Source organism: Rattus norvegicus, chromosome 13 (genome assembly GCF_021556685.1).
Source record: "Rattus norvegicus strain SHRSP/BbbUtx chromosome 13, alternate assembly SHRSP_T2T, whole genome shotgun sequence".
Lineage (NCBI taxonomy): Eukaryota > Metazoa > Chordata > Mammalia > Rodentia > Muridae > Rattus > Rattus norvegicus.
This window is the reverse complement of record NC_141546.1, coordinates 45,683,937-45,689,884: the sequence shown is the minus strand read 5'-3', so window position 1 is coordinate 45,689,884 and position 5,948 is coordinate 45,683,937.

Here is a 5,948-nt window from a genome sequence, read left to right as displayed (position 1 = left end):
GTGCACAGACTTGGGAAAGTTGCAAAAGAGGCTGGGCCAGGGTGACCTCAGCTGTGTGGGTGGAGGGGGCGGAGTGCACTGGGAAAGCGAGGTTTCAGAGCTGTTTGGATTCAAGGCTCCAGGAATATTCAATTCTTAAGGACTCTGATCCCGGGAGAAGGGGAATGGCAGGTTTGAGGTGGAGAACTTTTGGACACAGGGCCTGAGAGGTGTCACGTCTAATTTATGGGCTTGAAGGGACATCTGCCTCTGTCCCTGGGGGGTCCCAGTAAAGGAGCCCTTTGTTGTTTCCCAAACAGCTGTGGAGCAGATCTGCTCCAGCCACCAGTAAACCGGCGAAGCTGGAAGACGTTCTAGTTTAGGCCTTGCCCTCACCCTCCTTCTCACACAGAGAAAATACACATAAATTTACATCCTACACCCTGCCACACTCTACGTGCACAACACACTTATACTTTGTACGCACACTCCTACATCCCTTGTGCCACACTCTTATACATACACTAAAATGCCCCATTCCCTCAGCACGCCCATTCTGTACCACCCAAACCCTCGACTCCACTCACATAGCATATGCATGCCACACAGCACATGCATATACCACACCATACCACACTACATACACACACCACATCCTAACACACACACACACACACACACACTCCACTCACATAGAATATGCACGCCACACAGCATATGCATATACCACACCACACCACATACATACACCACATCCTACCACACACACACACACACACACACACACACACACACACACACACACTCCATTCCAGTCACATAGGATATACACAGCACACATTCACACCACAAAACCTACGCACACCACACCCTACCACGTACACACACCATACCGTATCAGGCTTGTAAGAGGGAAGGCATATATCCTGGCACCCCACAATCTCACCGTGGGTGCCTCTGGTTAGGTTGTTGCCCCAACCTGAAACACTTAGAAGGCTATGGTAATTTAAGATGCTGTTAGCACACAGTTAGTTTGGGCATATCGTTTCACTGTTGCAGAACACGCTTTGGGTGTAATTGGCAGATGTAAGGCAGATGGAGTGAGTTTAGACACGATTCCCCAGATCTCAGGGGGGACCCTTGAGGTGTATCTAGTGCACTCCACATTCTCACAAGTTAGGACTTTGTCTCCTAGTAGACACATTCCTTTGTTTGATTATTGTCCTGTCAGAAAGTTCTTCCTGGCTCCAGCAGCTCCCTCTGATGGGACGTTCAAGCCACCATGTATCTAAACCAGCCATAGAGCCCTGCATTTGGAAAGCAGAGAGGGTAGCCTTGGATCCCACACTTGGCCAGTTGTGCTGCTGGCATTGGCCCTACCAAAGGGTTTTGGGTGGAACAGAAATCGAACCTTATTTCCTTCTACCAACTAGCAAACACTTTTGGAAGAAGGCACTTAATGATTTCCACACTGAATTCTACATAGAAAAGCTGAGGAATTCTAGAGCCTATTTACCCAAGTGAGGTATTTTGGTTGCTCAGGAAGCCAAGGCAGTGTGCTGATAATTCCTGGCTTATAGAAGCTACTTGGTTCCTGGACTATTGCCCTTTAGAAGCTCCCTCCAGCCTATGCCACCCTGAATGCTCCCAATCTCATAAGCTAAGCAGAGCTGACCCGGTTTGGGAAAAGCTTCTCCCATATTATTTGACCTTTTCCCCCTGAGATGGGCTTTTAAATGAACTTGCCTGTGTAGTTGTGTGTCTGTGTGTTGTGTGACCGTTACTGGAGAGATGTGAGCACATGTCTACTCCGCTAGGGAGCAAAGTGAGGAGATCAGCCAAGTCCAACATGGTAACCCGGTGAGTCTTACTGGGGTTACTTACAGGTATATAAGTGAGGGGATACTTACCACAGGAGCGGAAATGACCCCAAGACACCTGCACCATCCAAGCCTACTCCAGCACAGGAGACGGCTCGCAAACGTTGGGAGCCTGGAGCACACTGTACAACATGTTGGAGAGAGACTCTTCCGGGAAGCTTGGCTGGTCTCTGCCCCTTCTAAGCAGTCTAGGGTGGGGTGGGGTGGGGTGTCATGTATACCTGGTCAGTTTCAGGAACTTTCTGATACCTTTGAGTTATTTACTTCCTGAGCTTAAAAAGAGCAGAATGGACTGTCTCGCCCCCTTAGTATCTCTCCAAGATGGAAGGTTTTATCTCAGAGGAAATGACCTCTCAACTGTGAGGTGATGGCTGGGCATATACGATAGACATGTGATGGCACGTGGACTTGTAGAAGATTGTCACAAGGCCTGCTGATGATGAGGACCCTTGGGGTATGGGAAGTGCCCCGTCTGCTGCTGGTTTTTATAGCATCTGAACAGGGCACTGAAACTTGCTCTTTTAGGTAGTGTTTGCAGAACTGTTTCCAGTGTTTCTTGGGGAAACTAAGACACTAGCTATCAGACTCCAGCCCCCGCTTCCTCCGCCCACGTGAGTCAGAAGTCAGCAGCTTCCCTTTCCTTCTTCCATCATGCCGCGCTGGATGAACAGCCACAGAATGGCCTGACCCACCTACTGCATTCATTCGGTTGTCTGAATAGTCAGACTCTTGGGGGTTTGTGAAGCTAACGAATCCTAGTGTTGACTAAGTAAAGACATAAGGGATTCAGAGGAAGAAGATGGTGTTCTTAGGGATGGGGTTCAAAGGGGAAGAAGAAGGAATTTGAACTGGAGTTCAAAGGTCTGGGGGGCTGCATGTGTGTTGGATGAATGGAGGAAACATACAGGTTTGGTTAACCAGAAATGACCCAGGAGTAGGCAGGGCTGTTACTCTCTGCACCTCCGATCACAGAAGAGAGCTGACACCGGAGAAGCACTCAGTTCAGGCAGATGATGCCTTGGCTGTGCATGCTCTGCTTTGTAAAGTTCCAACCAGGTTTTGTTTGTTTAGAGAGGGGGAGTGGTAGTGGTGTGCTTCTATGTAACTCAGGCTGGTCTTGAACCACCTGCCTCCCTACCTTCCGAATCTTGGGATTGCAGGTGTGGGACATCACTTCCCCTGTGGCCCATCAAGATGAGGCCACTCTGGGGAGCGACCCAGTCCTCTGGTGGAAAGGGTGGAAGGATTTCTGAGAACAGAGTGTGCAAGGGAGGGTATGGGGAGGGTTCAACAGGTTCGGGTGACTCACGTGCATGAAGGGGAGGAGTTTAAACTGACGTAAGGTCCCAGTGATCATGAAAACCATCCCAGCTCGAATGTCTTTTTGGTCTTCAGGGAGGAACTATAAGGAAGTGGGAACTAGGGAAGGGTGAGTTTTTAGTGACTTCAGAAACATTTCTCAGTCAGGCACTGGTGTGATGTGTGTGCTGGGGCAGTGGTGGGATCAGAACATCAGTTAGGATGTTCTTGAAAACACCCTGGGGAAAACGGACAAAGGGCCAGGTGGTAGCAACACTTTTGTGACAGAGCTAGTGGGACCGGTGTGAAGACAGAGTCGCCATTTTTGATTTGCTACAGTGGTGTGGCTCATGCATTGTATCTATCCTCGGACTTCCTCTCTTCTCAGGTGGCTGAACATGCAGCCCAAGGTCAGCATACTCCAGAGAACTCTTGCCTAGAAATAACCCCAAGGAGAGGACCTGACAGGGATGCTGTTCCCAAACTGACCCCCCCAACTTGGTTCCTGGGGTACTTTATAAAGCCTTTAGTCTCAAGGGCCTCTATGTTTTACTTGATGTATGAGGGCCTACAAGCCAGCTAACTGCTTCTACATGCTGAGTGGACACTGTCTTAGTTACTCTTCTATTGTTGTGACAAAGCACTGTGACTAAGGAACTTAATGGAAGAGAGAGTTTACTGGGAGCTTAGAGTTTCAGAGTGTTAGAATCCATGACCGTCATGGTGGGGAACATGGCCAGTAGGCAGGTGTGGTGGAGGAGTAGTCACTGAGAGCAGAGAGAGAGAGAGAGAGAGAGAGAGAGAGAGAGAGAGAGAGAGAGAGAGAGAGAGAGAGCACTAACTAGGACTAGGAAGAGAGCATGGGCACTTGAAACCTCAAAATCAGGGGTTGGGGATTTAGCTCAGTGGTAGAGCGTTTGCCTAGCAAGCGCAAGGCCCTGGGTTCAGTTCCCGGCTCTGAAAAAAAAAAAAAAAAAGAAACCTCAAAATCCACCCCTGTTGACACACCTCTTCCAACAAAGCCACACCTCTCAATCCTTCCCAAACAGTTGCACCAACTGGGGACCAAGTACTCAAATATTTGAGCCTATGGGAGTCATTCTCCTTCAAAATAGCCAGGCATGTAGTCCTCACGTGACCTCATGAAGCACTTCCTATTACCATGCCCATCTCACCAGCAAACAGGCGTGGTGCTGATAGTGGGAATCTAGTCTCAGCTTGTCCAGCTCACAACTCACATTATTAACCTGTCTACTCCCATGCTTGTGTAGTCTGTTTAGAACAGCAAGCTGTTCCGAGTAAACCACAAAGGCAATGAGTTGATAAGGCAGATGAACAAAATCTAAGAGGACAAAACAAAAAAGGGATGTCATGCCTGTAACAAAGAGCGGAATCCAAGTGTGCACTCAGGTTAACTATCTACCTCAGCCTTGGGTGTGTCCTCCATTTCTCCTGCCTGTAAGTGACAGAGTGGTCAGTACTAGAGACCTTGCAGGCCTTAGAGACTCACATAGTAGCTGGCATAAACCAAATACTTATTTGATTTAGATTGAACAAAATCTCAAAGAATGAAATGAACTCTCGAGAAGATGGGGTATATGGACAGCAGAGAGGTGTTGGAAGACAGAACTATTTGTAGTGTGAAGAACTCCCCAGGATTTCCTCCACTTTGTCTGTTTAGACAGCATCTTGTCTTGATGTGCAGTGCATGCTGGCCTTGAACTCACTAACTTCCTGCTTCAGCTTCCATATTTCCAAAGGAAATCAGCAATTTAGAGAATATGTAGACCATGATTGCTTGTATGTAGAAATAAAAACATCGCATGCCAATAACTATGTAATTGTGTGTGTGTGTGTGTGTGTGTGTGTGTGTGTGTGCAGTCACAGAAAAACAATATGAATATTAGAGGACAACTTGAAGGAGAAGGAGAAGTTCTCTCCTTCTACCATGTGGGTTCCAGGAATTGAACTCAGGTCCTCAGGCTTGGGAACGAGTGTCTTTAGTCATTGAGTCATCCTACTGGCCCTCTTTTTAGTTAAAAAAAAAAACAAACAAACAAACCAGATCTTATCAACTACTTTGAGTTAATTCCATAATAATTCTATATTTTATAAGAACAAAAGTGTAGATTCTGGGGGCTGGAGAGATGGCTCAGTGGTTAAGAGCACTGACTGCTCTTCCAGAGGTCCTGAGTTCAATTCCCAGCAACCACATGATGGCTCACAACCATCTGTAATAGGATCTGATGCCCTCTTCTGGTGTGTCTGAAGCAGCGACAGTGTAGTCATATACATAATATAAATAAATAAATAAAAATCTTTAAAAAAATAGTGTAGATTCTATCTTAAAAGAATCGAAGAGGGGGCTGGGGATTTAGCTCAGTGGTAGAGCTCTTACCTAGGAAGCACAAGGCCCTGGGTTCGGTCCCCAGCTCCGAAAAAAAGAACCAAAAAAAAAAAAAAAAAGAATCGAAGAGGAAAGGGAGGAAGAGGAAAGCAAGTGCTACCTGAGGAGTGAAGCTGGGCTCTAGCCCAGCTTCTCCATGGGAACCCCCAGGACAGACTGTGGGCAGCTCCCCATCCCTCTCCACGCCTGGTAGTCTACCAAGTATTTTCATCTATAGTGAAAGGTATAGGCATGCCACAGAGAACTCTTTGGGACAATGGCTGAGGTTACCTAGCAGGGTGGAAGTGTATAAGATGGGATGGAAAAATTCACAGGAAATAACTTAAAGGGTCGTTGAAAACCGAGCATCGAAAGCAACTGTACTGTCAGAGCAGAGGTTTACA